This window comes from Pezoporus flaviventris, unplaced genomic scaffold (assembly GCF_033815535.1).
Source record: "Pezoporus flaviventris isolate CSIRO_AGI_PZ_B2104156 unplaced genomic scaffold, CSIRO_AGI_Pfla_v1 ptg000063l, whole genome shotgun sequence".
Lineage (NCBI taxonomy): Eukaryota > Metazoa > Chordata > Aves > Psittaciformes > Psittacidae > Pezoporus > Pezoporus flaviventris.
Window position 1 is genome coordinate 5,422,501 of NW_026892611.1, and position 20,960 is coordinate 5,443,460.

General features: G+C 44.9%; 1 protein-coding gene across 9 annotated transcripts in view; it reads right to left on the reverse strand.

Moving 5' to 3' along the window:
* Nucleotides 1-20,960, reverse strand: part of AUTS2 (activator of transcription and developmental regulator AUTS2) — a 733,524-nt gene that overhangs the window by 148,064 nt on the left and 564,500 nt on the right. The gene's annotated exons all lie outside the window — the stretch shown is intronic.

Here is a 20,960-nt window from a genome sequence, read left to right on the forward strand (position 1 = left end):
ATAAAGGGGACAATCTGCACAGGTATGGGGGGGGTGTTACTGTTTATTTTTTCACTGATTGTAGTGGTGTGGTATAATAGGGCAAGGAAGAAAACAAACCAGCTGCCAGTGCATGTGGCTATCTGCTTAAAAATAGTTCAGATGGGCTGAGGTTTTAGCCTTTATCTCACTGGCTGACCTTGCTAATATGGTATGTAGATCTCTTGCCAGCTAATCGTCGAACTGTAAAGCATGGTTTCAAGCTGTGGGCAATGATCTGTAACAGGAATGAATGAGTGGGTTTTAGCAGCCAGGATCTGTAGCCTACTATCTGTATCTGACAGCTGTCACAGAGGCCAAGGCCTAGCCCTGCATTTAAAAGCAGCATGGCTGATCAGATTACTAGGACAGTGTGTCAGAACTCACTGCACTGAACTAGAGATAGAAAGTAAATCTATAAATAGCAGTTCTGCTTGTCTCCATGAGCCAGTGCAGGATAACCAATATTGAACAGCAAATGCAACGTTTAGCCTCTGAGGCCAATGGAATACAGTTCCCCGACGATGCGAAGATGCTGCCTGATGATGTAAGAGATGGGCATGGGAAGCACTGTGGGCAGTGACAGCAATGGCTGTGTTTGCAAAAGGAAACGACATGTTAAAAAGGTCTCGGCCCTCAAGACGTTGAAAGCAACACAGTACAGAGTCACCTTAGACCAAAGCCCCCCTTTGTACAGAATGTACGCAGAAAGCCAGCCATTCCCTGCGGAATCCCAGTGCTCAAATAGATGCTGTGATAAAATGAGAGCCTCTCTGTTTGATACCTGTTGTACATGTAACCAAGTTTTCAGCCAGAATGGTTGAGCTTTGAAAGGGACTCAAAAGCAGGGATGCTGGAACTGTGGCTTCCAAGGCCATGGTGACAGCAAAGCTCAGTAACTGGACATCAGGGGGTTATAAAAGACCTGACCAGCACGCTGTGGTATGTATCAGATCTCTGGGGAGCCATTCAACACTCTTAGAAGTTTCTGCTGATAAAAACAGAGTATCTGAAAATTTGTAAACGGCTCTGGAAACACAGCCCAGAGGTCAGTGGAGAGGAATGGAGAGTGGGATCAAAAGCCAAGGCAATGGGAAACCAGAATGGTGAGAATAACGTGCAGTCAACCGCCCCTGGAGGTCTTTAACAGATGTGTAGCTGTGACACTTAGGGCCACGGTTTAGTGGTGCCATGCAGTGCTGGGGAATGGCTGGACTCGATCTTATGGGTCTTTTCCAATCTAACTGATTCCACGATTCTATGAAGAGTCCTAGGTCTCTTTTGCAGAAACAGAGATAGCAGCCTTTTTGTACAGTTCTGAATCGGGAAAGGTCACCTGCTGCTCTATCAGTCTACGCATGATCCTGGTGATAAGATGCAGCTCTTTGTCCATGGATGACCAGGAGAAGAAAAACAAGATGATGGCTCATTTTATTCTTAACTTGGTTACTGCCAGCTGTAGTCTTGCTCTGGATCCCAACACGTCTCAAGCCAGCAGTTTCCCTGTGTGCTTTGAAGGCAGCAACTAACTCCACAAACTGATAGTTGTTAAAGCCATTCTGTCCTCCATCTAGGAAAAGACCACAGAATGCCATCCTACAACAGTCAAGTACAACAAAGGATGGACTCAACTACAGAGATTATCTTTGTAAATTGAATGTAAAGAATTAATAAATGAACATAAAGAACTAGACACAAAGAAGGTAAATTTCCACATTGCTAAAAACCAGAAAGAGCCCACTTCAGGTAACCCAAGGTACACCAATGTTGCTGTCTACTTAAAAAAACAGCTCAGATGAGAGACAAATCAGTGACACAATAAGGCCAACCACCTCAATACCCTGCCTCCTACAGCGACACATAGCAGCACACACCTCACAAGCACACACTCATCCTTCCCCACAACACTCTTCACAGCTCAAGGACTTCCAAGCTGGAGGGTGGGGCCTCTGTCTTTTAAAGCTGGGCATGGATCTTTTCCCCATGAATTTGAAAATAGGATGAAGATGATATTTATCCTCTGAATTGCAGAACAAATCAACACCTTTCCAGCCCGTAAGTTTCAAAACAGCAATTTACTGGTACCCAAGTGTCATGCTTACCCTTGGCCACAGTGATGAATGTCACCAATAGCTGAATACTTTTATCAACGTGTTTTTCTCGGCTAATTTAGTGCTCATGAGAGGGTCCTCAGTGACAACCCTGGCAGCTGGCTCCCTCCTCACACAAGCAAACACAGAAGAGGCTGCGCTGCCTTCCTCGCGCTGTCCCCAGCATGCGTGGAGCCTGACCTGGAGGAGCTATACCTGGGAAGAGTGGCCAGTTCTGTACCTGGGAGTGCCTTCAGCGCTTGGTCTGTCATTGAGAGCACCAACCGTGTACACCAGCCTGCAAGAAACTGGGCTGGCACCCGATGGGCTCCTTCCACGCAGGGCACCGAGACCGAGCAGGCGTCAGATGGCAGCGGCAGCAAACCGGTGACCTACATTACCAATCCCCAGAGCCACCCCAGGCCCCCGCAGTTCCTCATTAGTAACAGATTCTTATTTATTTCACATAGGCAGAGGCTCCTGCCAATAGACAGAGCGCTCCTAATTAAAAGCTGACTTCTTTCATAACCTACAAAGTCCTATTTCCACCTCTGCCCCAACACGCACAGAAGCGGGAGCCTTTCCTCTGGCTGAGCTTGTCCTCCATTTAAAGGCAGGCTCGGCAGACAAAGCAGAAATGCATTTTGTCTTATTTTTTTTTCTTAAAGACAGCATAAAGCAACAAAGTTTGAAGGACATTCAACATTTATGCTCTGTGCCCACTTAGTACCGTCAGGGACTTTCCACAGGAGCAAAGGTTTTCTTAATAAAGGGTCTCATTGGCCGGTTGGATCAAATCATGTAGACACCGATATTTTGCTTCTGGCAATACCTTAAACCCACAGTTAGGCAAGTGTAGAGATTGCAGTGGCCTTGAAACTGTAGCATGGTTTATACATGGTATACACATCTTTGAGGATTTGGAAGAAATCTACAAGGGATCTAATGCTTTTCCACCTATTGACATTTACAAAGCAGTTTAAATCATGCATGAGAGGCCTCAGGCACAAGTAGTTCACAAAACATAACTCTGTGCTCCCAGGGAATTTGAGCTGACCAATGCTCTTTATTAGAACCGACAGTGAAAGACAGCTCTTGCAAAATCTGTACATGAAATGCAAGGCAGAGATGACAGACTTAATACCAGTGGATGTATTATGCAGATTATCCAACTCAAGCCTTGCTTGTTAAATAAGTTTCATGCTTTCCTCACTCCCACTGCCCCTCTTAGCAAATATCCTCCCTGGCTTTATCAAGGGAGCTGTTTCCTAAATTCCTTGATCAATCACCTGCTTTCCAGGACTTCAGACACACCGAGTTAGCTCTGAAGATAAGACAATGATGCTTAAAGAGTGGAAAACAGTTAAACCTTTTCACCTAACAGCATGACAGTGCCATGCACATAGGAGATGAATACCTTAAAAACCTAATAGCTACTTTGCTGATGAAAGAATAGGAGGGATTTTAAGGAATCCATCATCTCTGACAAGTCACCTTGACGCTGGGAACTCCCAGGGCAATATCCTTTTTTGAATGTATGCTTTTGCTATGTCCATAAAAATGAAGAGCAAATTCCTGAGATCCTTGCCCAAGTTTTGATCAGTCCTTAATTAAATGTTGAAACTCTCTAATACAGATTATCTGAGAATCAGGCTTCCTAGCAGGAGAGATTAGATGTCAATTTGATTGCATCTTAAAGCTTGTAAATGGTGCTTAATACATACATGCACAGGAGGGCATCCTGTGTTCTTCACATGGAAATATCACTTGTGAAGCTCTTCTGCTGGTGAACACTGTTCCAACAGGGATTTTCACTGAGTTCACCCAGGACTAATACACATCCCTGCCAGGTGCCATGTTGTATACAGCAGTTTTGTTCTAAGATGTGAATTTCAACCACTAACAAGTACACTGACATCTTCCTGGAACTGAATCAAAGGAAGGGGATATTTTTCACAGTACCAGTTTGGTTTCCTTTAATTCCCTAACTAAAAGAATCAATGAAACCCCTTCCAAAACGCATTTGATGAGGGTAAGTGCAAACAGGCTAATGGGGCGCATTTCCAATCGCGCTTTTGTTACTGGTTGTAAAACACATGGCAAGGCATAAAGAGTGACACCAATGGAGACATAAGAGGCGTTTAGCACTCATATGTAGAATCAGGGAGCAACTCCACCTCTTCTGAAATTAGACAGATAACACAACAGAGAATGTCTGATAAGGCTTTAAAGCTTGATTCTGCTGATGGAAATCAGTATAAAGGTTCTAACTGACTTCAGTGATACTGGATCAGGGCCCTAAATAGACCAAACACCTGCACACTGCAGAGGGAGAGAAGGCAAATGTGTTCAGCTGCTTTGTTCGCAGGTTTGTATAAAATACCTTTGCCATGGATACTGCAGTTCCTCAGTGGAGAGAGGGTGCTTGGGTCAAAGCCAGGCTCAGCAGGCTCCTTGGGGATGGGTTACAGCAGCAGTTAATCACACCTTACCCATCACAGCATCATCTGGTCACCAACAACAGTTCTGCAGCAGTTCCACTAATTTCTGTGCTCACACACTACATACGCCTGCCTGTTTTGTGCAATGCTCCGTCAGCTATTCCATGTATTAAATCAGAGATAATTTTCCCACTGCTCTAGATTCTCATCAGGAAAAAAAGAATTGCTTCAGAAATACTCCTATCAGTTCACATCAAAGAGGAAGCAGTAAAATTAACTTTAAAAAGCACCTAAGCATTAGTTGTCTCCATACAGTGATACTGTGGTACAGACTAGTCTACCAGGTAAACAGAAATGCTGTCATAGTGAACCACAAACTTGGGAGACTGGTAGCAACAGTGGAGGAGTGGGATAACTCATGAATAAACTTCTGCAAATGCCCTATGAGCTTTAAAACACTGACATTCATCACACACGTCAAAAGCCTGGTGTTAAACCATTTACACAGCGTTGAAAATTGGCAGGGAATAAATACTGAGAGAGGGAAAAAACCACCCACAAAATCAAACAGTAACCTCAAAGTGTATCACAGAGGCTGTTAAGCTAATGACTCTTAGAGTGCCAATGCTTTTGCATACTATAACAACTCGCTCCTCTGCTGAAACTCAAACTTACTAAGATCAAACCAGTTTATCTGCAAACTAGGCAGAGGTTATTTAGCAGAAATACCAAGGAAAAAGTATCTCGTAGCAGTAAAAGTGACATGCAAGCAGCTTTCTTGAACAAACTGTAGTGAAACTCAGTGCAAATGTAGTAGCAATATACAATAATTCAGGATTGTTTACCTTCAATAGTCCATAAATATCCTTCTAAGGGCAGAACAGCTGCTTTATTGAGAGAATACACATATGCAGTGCAATTCCTCATCTATAATGATGGCAATAAGCTACATTTCCCATTTCTTTCATTTCCAGGTCTTGTCTTTGATTTTACATCTGATACAGTGGCAATGAGATGGACTTCCTGGAGAGACCAGCATGGGTTGTGTGTGGAGACCAGCACTTCAGGTAATTCAGCTTAGTGAGCCAAGGAGGCACAAAGCAAGCTCAAAGGGGAATGGCTTTAAAGCGAAAGAGGGGAGAGTTAAATTAGATGTAAGGAAGAAGTTCTTCCCTGTGAAGAGTTGTGGCTGGCCCATCCTTGGAAGTGGTCAAGGCCAGGTTGGCTGGGGCCATCCACAGTCACTGTTCATGAGAAGAGACTGACATCCCTCTTCAGGGTAGAAGTCTTCTTAGGCAAAGAAGCGACCTGAACTAGAAACCACAAACACGTCCTTGCATGGATTCTCCACATTAGGGCAGTTATGGCAGCAGAGCCATAAAAGCCATCCTCACATAGGCAACCCAACCCCATGGGTGCCTGGAGCCAACCAGGGGGGCTCAAAACACCCTTGTGCAGGAAAGCTACCAGAGCTACCAGGTTGCACATCCACATCAGCGTCAGTACACCAACCACATACCATAGAATCATGGAATAGATGGTGGTGGAAGGGATCTTAAAGCAAAACGAGTTCCAACCCTCTGCCACTGGCAGGGACACCTTCCACTAGACCAGGCTGCTCCAAGCCCTGACCAGCCTGGCCTTGAACAATGCCAGGGATGGAGACATATGGTCCATTAGCAGCAGTCAGAGCCATGAGAATGCCCTGTCAGTGCTGGAAGGACCCACTTCTACTCCAGTCCATGCAGACACTGTGAAGTACAATAAAGTGGCTCTATCACACAGGCACCACACACATGGGGACAGGTTCAGGCCATAAACTGAGACTATATTAAGCATGCTTCCTATATTGTAGATTATAGTAAGGCTGCTTTCCTCTGCACATACAAATCACTTCTTCACTTTGCTTTGATCTAGTGGCTCATTTAAAACATTTCTATCCATCCTCTGACTGCTTCATTGTCAGCTCTGGCCAGCCCCCAGTCTATTACTAATTGGCACTACTGTTGTCAGGCTTGGGAAGGAGGCCAGGGCCAGAAAAATAATCCCCTGCTCATTCCCCAGAATGGCTTGTTCTTGTTGGGAGCATTGCTGATACAAGCACACGGGTGGCTACGTAACCACACTGCTACCCTTGTTCTCTGGAAGCAGCTCACTCTCGAGGGGATATTGATCTCAATCCACCATTTAAAAATGCATTAAATACCTTTTTTCTCTCTGTATTTGATAGATATAATTATGGCAGTCCCTAGAACAACATGCCTGTTTGTAGACGGCCTTCAAATTCATCTAATTTGTATTGCCAGATGGTATGAATGATTGCTACAGATAAACTTTGGATACGTTCCATTATTAATTGACAGAAGCCCGGGCACAGCAGAACGCTCATCCCACACCGCAGAGCTGACAAGTAATGGTTAAAAGATGAAACTACTGAGGAAAAATGAGCCCCGTGAGTCCCAAGTCCCATTTCATAGCCTTAAGAGCTAAATTTAAATAACCAAAATGTATTATGCTCTTAGATCTCTACACCAACCTCCTTGCACTTGCACAGTTTCCAATCCCATCATAGCTCTGCAAAAGATGGGCTCTGGTCCCAGTGTGCCGTACAGTGGGACCAGGGAACAGCACAGGAGGGTGAATATGACAGGCTTATGGCAGGTTCAAGAAATCAGATGGTTGCAACAACCAAATGTCTCCACTCAGGCTCATTGCAGATGGTTGGCTTTAAGCTGGTCTTCTACATAAAACACAGACGGAGACATGGTAACCAAGAGCGTTAAATGCTCTGCGCTGTAGACAAGACACTTGCACCCGAAGCAGTGGTGAAGTCCTGAGGAAATGGGCATGCCTTGAATCTAGGTATTTTAGAAAACTGGTATTTAATGATCACAACCTCAATGAATTAAACAAAAGCTGAGAAAAGTCAAAGTACCTGTAGTGAAATGAAAATCCTTTCGTTTTCAAGCTATTCCACCAGAACGCAATACTTACACACAGAAGCTTTTCTAAAAAAGGAGACATTATGAGATAAGAAATCCACAGATTTTGGATCAAGAACATTAGACACAGATCTGAAACACAACTAGATGCTGAAGGATGTCCTAAGATGTGAAAAAGAAGAAAATTCAATGCTTTTTAGCCTCTCATTGCAATGTTTTTACCTCTTACTCCGTAATGAACAGCATGACACATCTTAAAAACAATACATATACCTATAGAACAACGTTCAGCTGCAAAGTCCTGCATGTCATATAGATTTGCACATGCTTTTTCTGAAACACACATACTGAGCTGAAACAGCTGAAAAGGTGTAGAAATTACTTTATCTGAGGCAGGACAGCATGGCAAGCTGGCAGAGAACACCTGTACAATGTCAGACCTAGAGACTGATAGGAATAGGGTTATAATTGCAACTGCAGAGTTAATTCTGTGGAGATGAGGAACAATACAAAAACCACAAATGAAGTTTGACTGGGGCATGCAGGCTATGAGCCCTTCTCTGCCCTCCCCTACACACTGAGTGACTACCATGATACTCAGCGATCACAAGCACCCACAATTCAAAAGCTGAGCTGCAGATTCAGGTCTTTAGCAATGTTAAGACACTGACCTGTACATGCAGAAAGTAAATATGCCTGGAAAAAGAAACTTGTGAAGGACACAGATTTCCTTACTGTTTTGTTTGAGTTGGGGCACTGCCCCATGCTACCCTCTTAACTCTATGCTCAGTTCTATCGCTTTCTGTCTTTCTTCTGGCTGGCATATATGGCATAAACACAAAGGTGATACCTACAGTCAGCTTTGGATTTGACTGTTCCCGACAGCTCCTGTGATACAGCAACCTTAGGGACTTGAGGACACATCTGTGAGTAGATGTAGTAGCTGCCATCTGCACGAACTGCATTATTTAACTGCATTGGCACTGATTAACATTTGCTGTAACCTATGGTAATGGGCTCTGGGGGCTTTCCATGTCTGCTACACAGTGGCAGCTGATGTCTCCTGCTCCATCCTTAAACCAGGATGTTTTAATTTTTAATGGAGCACATGTTCGATTGGCTATACAAACAGGCTAATCTGCAAAGCATGTGCTCAATAACAAGCCAAGCTATGCAGCCAGAATAACAACACTGCTTTGCCATGCACGAGATGCAAACGGCTTCCTGCTTTATGCCACCACGGCTCAGCACTGATGGTCAAGAGAAATGACTGTGCACGTTCCCCGTTTCCAACAGCAGCCCTTAGGAATTAGCTACTTCCTTCGTTGTACCTCGGGCTGCCAGCTCATTTTTCATTTGGGAAGCTAAACTGGAGAGTTGACAAAGTTCAGGTGCCTGGAACAGGAATCATGATGGTGCCACAGGAGCATTTAGAGGCAAAGCTCCAGCACGCCGGGAGGGGAGAGCTTGGTCAGGTCTGGCACACTTGGGAGGAAAAATAAGCTGGTGGGTATTTAAGCAGAGAGCAGAGAAGTGGCTGCTTCCCTGCTGCTGGAAACAATGCATGAATAAAATTCTTCACATTCATTCTTTCTCTCAGATCTCATGGAATCCACAGACATTCTCCTTCAGGGCTTGTCTACTAAAATCAGGAGGTCAATGTTTTGTGTTTAAAACTATAGACAGCCTCTATGATACTGCTTGGGTTTGCCTCCATAAACTCAGATGCATTGAATTCATGCTCCCCAAAAGAAGCGTCATCCTCTAGAGATGAAGACTGTACGCAGTGTTTGGACATGCTGATGATAGGAGGAGGGAGGCCACCACGGTCACAAGGGCTCTCCCCTGAGATAGCGTTTATTGGGGTGGGATACAGGACCTAACTGAAGGCCTGCAGCCAAAGAGAACACACAGATCCGTTGCCCAACAGGTACATGTGAACTAAAAAGGAGAAGAATACAGACAGTGGCTGGGCTGACAGGTATTTGTCAGGATATCCAAAGCAGATGGCTGGGAAGCTGGGAATCTCGCTTTCAGGTTGCCTGTGACACCTCATCAGGTTAAAATTTTTCCAGATTGAAGGAGTTTGCTTCTGCCTCAGATTTCTTCTTGTAAGAAGCATGTTTTCCAAAGCTCAGCAGGGCTTTTTTCTGTTTCTTTGAATCACTTGTTACCTCTGACCTGATTTGTCTACAGAATATGCCCAATCTCTAACAAGCACAGGCTGATTGAACAATTAATGGAATGCTATTTCAGGATGGCCTCGCCTTGCTCCAAACCTGTTCTCCCAACTGGTTTTGGAGCATAAACATGAACTGACCTTTCAAAAAGGTCACTTTTATTTTGCTCGGTTTTCTTCCATGATGAATTATGCCTTTGAGAAAGGCACTAAATTACGGAGCCTTTCAACAGAAGTAAGAAAGTTTGAGGAATGTTAAGAAGAATTTTGTTCCTCTGGTGCTCACAAAGCACCCGCAGGATGCTGTTTCATGGCTTGGATTAGTAAATACATGACGTGAGCAAATGAACACCTTTTCCTTCCTTAAGACTTGAATTGTGAAGATGCTAACGCAATCATACCCCTCCTAAGCGTCCAGCCAGGTCCCAGTGCATGAACTTGAGCTTTGAGAAACTTATTCCTATCTTTTGAACCAATGGATCCTTCTCCAGCACTGGTCTGGAGAACAGACCAGGCATTCATCCTGGAAGCAAAAGTGAATACAGACTGCTATTGCTTCTTTTGGGGTTTTGTCAAGGGGTTGGAATACTCCAAGAAATGCATATAAAACCCTTCATAAATTCACTGTAAACTCAGAAGAAGGGACAAACTCCCCTGCTGTGCATGCTGCTGCATCCTGGGAGGAACAACAGGAGAAATCCCAGCCTGAGGTTAAACGCTCCATCTCCCTTCCATCAGCACTATCAGACCAAGTGCCTGAGCTGATCTCTCCAATAACAAGATCTAAATCAGTGAGGGCAGTATTACGGTTTAAAGATAAAATAAGTATTGATTGGTGTGCTGAAGCCCATGTGCAAAAGCAAGCTTTGAACCCTTTTGATAAGCAACCTTGTCTATCTGAGAAGTCACAAACTCCTAGGAATGTAACCACATTGCACAGTCTATTGACATCTGAAGGAGCAAACAGAAGCTCTCTGGTTATCTTTGCATCTATCACAATCACCCTTATCGCATATGAAACAGCTCTCAGCAGAGCAGCGATCATCCTAGCCCAACTTTCAGGCAGTCTGGGGACAAAAAACCCAAATCCAGAGAATTCAGGTCTCTTTAGTACACAGTTGAGAAGCTGAATTCATCTCATCTGTAACTCGGGAAGGTTTAGTCTGCCCTACAGAAACCCAAAAGCTGCTGCATTAATGCACAAGGGTGTCCTTTCCATCAAGTTCCTTAATTAGCTTATCTACAGAAAAAACTATCCCAATCAAATTAAATATTAATCACATCTAAACTGCTGATCACCATCAGCTGGGGGCTCACGCGTGCAGCGCGCAGGGCTCGCACTGTCATTCCTTCTCCCAGAGAGTTCCCTCTTGCTCTCTTTCCATTGCCAATTTAGCGAACTCAGAGAAAAAACAAAGCCGGAGTTTTCCAAGTACAACATTAACAACAGAGCAGAAGTTTTTCTCCACTAAAATATTGAAGTAAAAATTCAGTTCCTTTAAATCTTGCTAAATCCTCGCCTCTGATTGGGTTCATTAATAAACATGCTGGGTTTGTTACAGGCAGTGACATATGGCATAATCCGCTAACAGGAAGAAGTATTTTGCATTTTATTGTAGAAAACAAACATGCAAACAGGTTTTCACAGATGGCTTTCATAGCTTCTGGGAGGGAAAAAAAAAAGCTTAATAATGCTTGAAAACAATTCTCCCCCCTCCTTAAAAGAAGGGAAAAAAATTTGACTGGAATTGCTTTTCAATTAAAGTAAGTTCTACTCTCCATATCAGCTGTACACCAGCTTCCTTTATACTACTGCTACTCCTTCAGTTCTGCATGAAATAAAAGCCTAACAACTTGCCAGTATCTGACAATATGTACCTAGCAAAAAGAAACAGGGTGGAATTCTTGGCTGTGGTTAACTGCTCGTGCTGTGAGAAAACCACCAAAGTAACCACAGAATTTGAATCGGGAGAATCTCAGTGACCAGACCTCTGCCCATATTCCCTCTTCACTCTGTTGGTTTGCCTGCATGCGATGATGGGAAGTCTGTGGTCCACAGTGCTGGAAAAATACTGTATTATTTAAAATCTAAATTATGAATAAGCTGCAGTAAGCCCAAGACATACTTTATGTACACACGTTATAAGACTTAAAAATGTAGGGCACCTTTCTCTTGTGGCCACTTTTACTCAGACTTCCTAGGCTGTTCCCTCACCACCTTCTCACCATAGCTCCTCAGGAACAGGATACACCTTACTCTGAACTTCACGTGCTTTTCACGAGGTCAGATCTGCAGGACACTCACACAGTTCTATCCAGCACTGCAACAATCCCAAGGCAACTCAGTTCCCTATCCATAACATCAACGTATCTTGCAACAAGCTACCTTCTAGAACTGTAACGTCTACTAAGACGAGCCAAGCATTATGGTCTAGAGTAGAACTCAAACCTTTTATGGATCTGATGTTAAAAACATCCTTCAAAAACTGCTCCCTGCCATTCCACTCCATTAAATCCCTGCCTACTCCACCACGTCCAGCCTAGAGAGATAGGTGCTAACTTGACATACAGTGGTAACAACCGACAGCAAAGACGTCAGACCTAGCAGCGGGGGAAGAACTGTTTGAGTGACTTGCTTACCACCACCCAGAAAGCAGCACACAAACCCAACTGCTTATGACTACAAAAGCCAAGTCCCCCTCTTACAGTCTGACATGTATCTCTCCCTTCTGTACCTTTGATGGAGGTGAAAGTGCTTACCCATACAAAAGACTGAAAGCTGTGAAAACCTTGTAGCTAACATAAGAATGGAATCAGGAATGGTCCTTCCTGTTAACTTCCACTGCCACTACCAGGACTCTCATTAACAGAAGAAAGAAATCCACTCCCTCCCATTCAAAGCTCCTCAGGACTACAAGACCTGCCTGACAATTTGGGAAGACCCCACATTTCCTCAAGTAGCAAAGCCTGGACTTAGTTACTGCCATGCCAGTCTCCCGGGACTAGGAAAGACCAAGTGAGGTGGTTTCTGTATGACTGGAAAGGAGGATCAGGTAAATCCATGCACTGCAGGCTCCAGGCTTGCCCTTGTGCTAAACACAAACCAAATGTTGCACAAGTTTCCTGCATTTGCTGTGCTAAGAGCTCATGCTGTCTGTGTGGCAAAAGCAGCCAGCCTAATCCCCGCATCTCTTTTGCATAAGGAATCTGAGCTGATGGCATTTAATCAGCTCCAAATTTACACTACTGATCACCTTTTGCATTTAATCACAACTGCAGCCTTTCAAGAAGTAATTCCCTTTGGTTAAAATTAACAATGACAGGCTGTGTTTTTACACACTGCTGAAATGTGTAAAACAATCAGATGGAGGGAAAAAAATATGCCCTCCTTTTTCAGAGCTGATTTACGATATATATGCAAACCCTATTAAAGTTAAACCATGCTTTTCAATGAAATGAGGATTTCCAACAAGCTGCTCTCCATTTTATTTAAGGATCCCAATGGCTGATACAAACAGTGGTAATCAGCCCTATTGCTAATACAGGGTATTTGGGTTAAGAGATAACGTACTTAACCCTTAAGTGAGAAATAGCTCATAAATCACATGCATATTGTGGAGAAGTCTAAGACCCTCTCTTGTGAGCAGAAATCAAATGCTATCCTGCTGAGACACATTATGCTCCTTTCTCCAAAATCTAAAGGTTAAATATATAGAGAAATGAATGTAGAGAAGGCAGAAGATCAGGGGAAGTGAGGACACAGGAGTAGGCAGCTAAGAGGAATGCAAATACCTAAATAAGTGGGTTAATCTTATCCCAACAGATAAGACAGCACTGGGGGAGGACATGGTTACGGCTTGGAAGAGAAGGAAACCTCTTGGGAAATGGCAGGGCCTGATGGATGCCTTCTACAATCCTGGATGAAGAGCTCACGCCTACATCACCCAGCACGTGAACAGACTCAGCAGCATTTCAGTCAGTCAGTCCCTGCATTTCCCAGGAGTGAAGATGCGAAGCAGGCATTAAGCTGTGCAATGCCATGCCTTGCTACAGACTCCTGGGAATGGGATGCTGAATGCCTGCAAAGGTCTCAGCACCCACACACACCAGGTGAAAAACCCTGACTAGCACAAGACATCAAGCCATGCTGACATATGAACTGGAATACCTGGGATCATCAAATGGAGGATGCATTTGAGGCCAACATTGAGAATTACTGATTAAATCCTTCTAACATGAGTAAGCCCCGAAGTCCAGTGAGAAATATCTCTCTGTCCCTCCTAAAAAGAAGCAGGAGCATGCCATGGTCCTGTCCCATTGCAAATCAGCAGTGAAGCTTGAACTGGTGCATCACAGCCATCAAATACTCCCTAATTGCTCAGACACAACGTGCAAGCTAAAAATTATTCATTGTAATTATTCACTTGAGGATCCTACTGTGTTTTGACTGCTGAAAGGAGAGGTAAAAGCCACAGTGAGCAGCCTCCACAACCTAGGAGTGCACAGAACCACGCGATGAGAGCTAATAGCATTTCTGTTTTGGTTTCGTCTTGAGATTCCCTTCTGGGTTCGCATGTTCCCTTCTGTTCAGGAAGGGAGTGAAGGAGGTGAGGAGGGCACAGCTCCCACAGCAGAGCTGTGAGTAGGAGGGGTTTTTGGCAGGTGGAGAAGACTGGGTGTCAAGACACACGGCAGCGACAGAAGGCTCCGTGGTGCCCATGTGCTATGTGCCATCTCCTCGCTCACCCACATGCGTGGATGCCACCCGACAGCGCAGGGGAAAACCACCAAGAATAAGGACTGTGGCAAATGGGGCCTTGGGGGGGGACTTGTTACAAGGGGAACGAGGGGAAAAGAGTAGGAGAGCTCACACAGGAAAAGCTCCTTGGAGGAGAAGAGCAGGAGGAAGGCCAAGAACACTTTGCTGGTTTTCCTACCTCACACCTGTAACTCCTACCAATGGGTTTATCATACTGGGTCTGTGATGGGATGCAGCATGCTACAAGTAGCCAAATCCATCAGTAGAGATGCAGAAAGGTTGTTTTTGTGGGAGCTGGTTGGAAGTCCAGTGTAGATGAACATGGACATTTCCCCGGAAGATTTTACTCTGCCACAACTTTTGCTGTGTGTGTGTGCGTGCTGCCTGCAGAATGCTGAGCCTGTTTCCTAAATAAATAGCTCCCAAAGAGGGTTCAGTAGGGTTTGCTGTTTTCCAGAGGAAAGAGATTGCAAACAAACTGTTTCCTGCTCCTATTTCAAACGAATTTGGGTCCAATTATTTCCTTTTTTAGCGTAGAGCTAAATGGGCTATTCTGCCCTGTCCCTGGCTGAGTTGAAGCATGATTTCTTTTGATTATGCTTTTATGTTACAAAACGTCGGGCTCTGGAGACATAATGGTCGTCTCTGCGAGAGTGGCAGCAATTTTTTTTCCTTCTTTATCTTTTTTCCCCCCTTTTTTATCCCTTATTTTTTAAAGTGTGCCAGTGCTTGTCAGTGTGTGCGGTGGTGCCTGCTGGGCCTGAAGAAAAACACCAGAGGAGGCAGAGGGAGGGAGGGAGGGGGAAACCCCCCCCAACAAAACAAGTCCTGTCCACCATGCCTGGGGGAGGCTGGCACAGGGATGGCTACAATTCAACAGCATCTATGTAGGGCACATCTCAAGCACTAGATGAAGCCTGATTTCCGTTTTCTCCTTGTTATTCTGAATAGCGGGGTTATTTTCCCCCCCTAATCCAGTTTTCTTTCTTTTTTTTCCCACTGGAGCAGTGGCAACTGGTAGCAGCAGGGAGGGGAAACCTTGGCAGATTTCCCATCCTGACCTTTAATGCCGAACGCAACTTGTTGTCCAAAAGCTTCCTAAAATAAAGCACCATCCTTTTCTTTGTTTAATGTATAAACAGTGTTGATCAGAAAAGTGAAAGGGAGGCAAGCTCCCCTTGTTCCTCTTGATGGGAGCTGGATGCCATCTTCTCCTGGGATGGAGGGTAAAGCCAGGAAATGTGTCACTCTCTGGTTAGTGGGTATTACCGAGAATCAAACCACTGATTTCTCTGCAGATAAAGACTTTTATGTAGGCTGCAACTTAGGAATGTACAAAACATGTTCTCATCTTCCAAGTCAAAGAAAGAAAGAAAGAAAACCTGTTTCTATTTGTCTGGCTGTCTATAGCCCAGGGGCAAGAAATTCTATTGCAGGGACAAAGATGAAAAAATAATGTTTTTCATTTCTGTTATCTGGGTTTTACAAAAACCCCCAAGAAAAATCCTTATATGTTAGCTGCTGAATCAGCCTCCATGGGTCCTCCACAGAGCAAACCTGAGTGCAGGGTCTCAGCAGCCACACTAGCTCCTAGCCCTAATTACAATCAGCTTCTTTCCCTCTTCTTTGACAGATCCAGAGAGAGCCATGTGCCTTGGTAATTACAGCACAAGTCGGGAAGGTTTCATTTTTCATTTTCCTATAGATCTGTATTAATGACCTTGGGCAAGTCACTTAATACCTCTGATAAACTTTCTACTTAGGAACAGGACCCTGGTTATATGACAAAACTCAAGAAGCAGAGAGGAAATGCCTATAAGCACCTCCTCAGGAGGATTCGGTCTGTTTTCTTGGGCTTTTCAGTATGGGAAAGGCTGCAAGAACAGTGTATTGTCTTAGGAGTGCAACATGTCGTAGTTTGCATATCAGATATGAAATAGTATCACCACCTCTGCTCATATTCATAGGGAAAAGATTTTAATCAGAAGTCTTCTTAGTCATCTGCGGTGTAATTTGCTCCTGGGAAGCCAGACCAGCCTCCAGCCTATTCCAGGTTCATCTCACACATGCCCTGTGTTGCTTCTCAGCACGAAAATGAATTCCACCTCTTAGAGCCAGCAGATGCACATGACAGGTTCTACCTGTTATACAGAAAAAGGCCTTGGGACACATAAGTGACTACCAAATACCTGCCGAAGAGACAGAACCTCAAACTCTTTGGTGGCTTTTAACTTAATATTTCTTAATTAAAATAAAATTGAAGAGAAGGGAGAGGAAAAAAACCCAACCCTTAATTGTGTCAGCCATGGAAGAAATCTGAGATCAAGGGCTCCAGAGAAGAGAAAGTCCTCTTGGATTCAAACTCTACATTTTATATTTTATCTCCAAAAGGCTATAAATGAGGTTTGGGATTTAAAAAAGATTTCATATGATTTTGTAATTACCCAAGTTACTATTACCTGATTAACACAGGAATCCTAATAGTGTGTTGCGCTTTCACTCCTCCAGTTGTGGTTGTCATGGGGCTTGGCACCTGTCACCTGTTCATTTACAGGCATTTTAATTAACCTACATTATGTATGCTCTTTTTGCCTTGGATTTAGTGCCTGAATTTCATATTAAAAAATAAAGTTAATAGCTACCTGAAGGAGGGCTGCTGCCAAAACAGTCACAGTCGATCCTGCACATCCATTTATCAGCACATGTCGCAGCAGCAGCAGCCACCAGTGCTTAACTGGAAGAGGTACTGGATAGAATGAATCCCTTGTTGCAGTGATAGAGGACTGACATCCAGCACTACAGTTAGAGTCTTTCATGGGGTTGTATGTGTAGCTGAGAGAGCTGGGCTTGTTGAGCCTGGAGAAGAGAAGGCTCCTTAAGGGGAGACCTGAGAGCAGCTCCAGTACCTAAAGCGGTTACAAGAAACCTGGAGAGGGGCTTTGGACAAGGGCCTGTAGGGACAGGCCAAGGGGAATGGCTTTAACCTGCCAGAGGGGAGACTGAGATGAGCTCTTAGGCAGAAGCTCTTCCCTGTGAGGGTGCTGAGGCGCTGGCACAGGGTGCCCAGAGAAGCTGTGGCTGCCCCATCCCTGGCAGTGTTCAAGGCCAGGCTGGACACAGGGGCTTGGAGCAAGCTGCTCTAGTGGAAGGTGTCCCTGCGTGTGGCAGGGGGGTGGAAATGGATGAACTTTAAGGTCCCTTCCAATCCAAACCATTCTGATTCTATGATTCTATAGACAACCTGGACACAGCTGGTTGCATTTTGACCTAATTTGTGGGTCTTAATTCAGATAAAAGATTTGATTTTGCCTGAATATTGACAGGAGGATCAGACCTGCTATTCTGAAAACGAGTAAAGAGGTAAAAATAGCTGTTAACAACTTATGTCTTAGGTTAACTGGTTCTGCACACCACTCAGGACAGGCTGTTTTCATGTTTCACCACGCGCTGCACGTGGCCTGGCCTCGCAAAGTGGAATTCACCCTCAAGGCCATAAGCTGATGGGTCAGGTCCTGCCAACTCAAACACAGTTAATTCCAGAGCCCAAGGTACCCTCTCAGGTCTCCACAGAAAGTCCTCTGCAGAGAAAGATCTGCCCAGCCTCTGAGTAGAAGAGGCACAGGAGATGTGAGGCAGAAGCAGACACTTGTTTCTATGCAAGTCACTTAGAGGTATCTAAGTGGCTCCCATGCAGGGGGGAGCTGGCATGGAGGGGCTAAGAACCATCTGGGTCCCACTGCCTCCTGGGCCATGCAAGGGCCAGATGGGACAAAGCAGGAAGACTATTGTAACGCCTTGTACAACCTTATTTGGGTGCCTTGGAATGCCTTTGGTGCTCTTTAATTCACTCATAAATCTGTCTAAACTTTCAAAGTGGCCCATACAAGAGAAGCTCCGCTGTGACAGTCTAGCTCTTAAATGAATGAAAGCAGCAGTGTTTATTGACTCACCCAGTCCTGCCAAAGAGCCATTTGCATCTTTAACACTGGCACTTCACCACTGAGGTCTGTTCCTCACAGTCTGACTTTCTGGTTGGAGGCAAAACCTTCTCAGACTGGAAGGAAAAACCAAAGGAAACATTTTCCAGGCTTAGCCACTTCACTAAAAAGCCAGTTTGAATTTTATAAGATGGGCCACGCTTTGCACAGTAACATCACCCAGCTTGGGCTCTAATGGCTTCTGGAAGCCTGTTTGCCCAGATTCCACCTAGAGTGACCTCCTCCTGCTTTCTGAGCCTGTGGAAACACACTTGGGTTACCAGCAGCCAGAAGCATGTTTTGTTACAATCAGCAAAGTGTTCTCAAGTGCAGACACAGTGATAACGTCATGAGCGCTGTACAATGGTGGTTAATATGAAGCAGTCAGAGGTTTTTTTTTCACGTCACACCAGCCCACGATGGCATTCAAGGCTGACAGATGAAGAACCATGCATTTAAGAGACATGGTGCTGGTGATTATGGATCTTATAACCCACTTGGGGCATTAACTCTCTGCATTCTCAGTATTCTGCTCACTCTAGAAGGAATCCATAGGTCAGGCTCATGTAAAAATGCCTGCAGTATGAGTTCAGTGATACCACCTGACTGACAGCAGTTCTCAGACCCTAAGTGGACTCTATAGTATTCTACAAATCCTATCACCTTGGGTAGCCAGGCTGAAGGGCAGCAATAGAAAATCATAACCAAACTGGTGTAAAACCCACTCTACTGCATGATGCTGAGCATCCCAGTGCTCTGAAAGAGGCTGGGGCACAGCACAGCTTACATGGAAACATTTATGCTGTAAATCAGATAATCAATATATGCCTAATCACATACAACTGTCCCTTTTGACAACAGATAGACAGAAATTACTTGCCAATTGAGTCTGCAAGCATCAGAATACAGCTTCCAGTGAGACATCTCTCTCAAGTACCAGAAAGAAGGGTGGGAAGCCACACACCTCCTTTCAATGCTGTAGGCATGGTGCTGACCACAAGCTCATTTGTGCCAGACTTCATCACAGTTCATAGATGGAGAGAACGAACTGTTTGGTCACATCAACATGACTAAATATATCAGATCCATCACCCAAGCGATGCAGAGAGCAGCTATCCCTCCACTCAAGCAGGCTTCCTGTCTGTGCACGGGGAAATCGCTCTGTTCATTCAAATTCCTTCTTCAGAACCTGCTCCTGTTCATACAAATAGACAGACACAGAAACAACAACTAATAATAACCCCACCAGCAGCACATACCCCCCCCCACCTTGGCTTCACAGCCTTGCAGCTGAAGGAAAATTAATAAGGAGCCTGATATGAGTCCTCTAAAAGAGAAAAGGAGAGCAGAGCTCAAGGAAACTGATGGCAACATTGATAATGAAAACAAAAAGATGTTTCATTTAATGCAAGAGCTCCAGCTTGATGCAATAGGAGAGAGTCCAGCCTGCTCACTATTCCTCTCCCCTCTTTACCTCTGGTGTACAATAACTGCCATCTCTTCCGCACATTCACAGCCCTTTGTTTGGTACTTACTAGCTAAATGTGGGGCTGGGGAAGGGAGGTGGGGACAAGGGGGCACTAGACCTGATGCCAGGTTTGACAGTTCAGCACTTTCCGGGCCGGGCTGCCTGCAGCAGTGCATATGAAGAGCTGGCTCCAGCAGAGCGAGCCCGGCAGCGCTGCTCCAGCCACTCCGCACAGATGTCAAACGGCTGCCGAGTGCGGATCCAGGCCCCCGGATTTGAATTCTTAAAGGATTAATTGTAGAGATGAGCTGCACTTCAGCACAGAATGAGAGAAGAGCTTTTTCTTTATAGCATCAGCTCTGCTCCTCCGAGCCTGGATCTGAGCCATCCTTTTCCCTCTCTGATTTGCCCCTCCACTTCCCGGAGCCATCTTCGCCTGCAGTGTCTCTTGCATCAACAGCCAGGCAAGTACAGCTGGGAACTCTCCCAGGGCCTATAACTTCAACTGCACATAGTCTCCTGCTTCAGGCAATGATCTGCTCTGGTTCTCCCTACTTCAGCAGCTATTTCTCACTACCAAGAAGGACAATAAACCCCCCCAACTCCATCTCCCCAACTGTGATCCTGAATGTTTTGTGTTTGTGTCAGTGCCTTTGAGTCACACAGGAAGCACAGCCATGAGGAGGGGGGTTTGCCAGCAGAGCAAAGGACTCATGTCAATCCACCTTGCCAGCAGCAAAACAAGAGTGTAATCCTTAACACAGTGCTCCAGAGCAGGGAATATAGAGGGAAACGTCACAGTGACTGGGCGCACGGGGTGAATGCGCCCCTCTAAAATTAGCAGGAACTCCCACATCCCCTTTTTAGTGCTGCAATAAGTAATTCTCCATGAGTAGGGAAAATAAAGGCTGGAGCATACGGTTTCTATCTGTGCTGCACAGAAACTGATTAAAAATGCTAACAACCATGATTGTCCAACAACCAGGAGCTCCCAAGAGGCTCATACACACAGATGGTGATTAGTTTGGGATGGCCAGAACAATCACTAGTACCATGTTGCAGTAACACCCACAGACTATCTGTCAC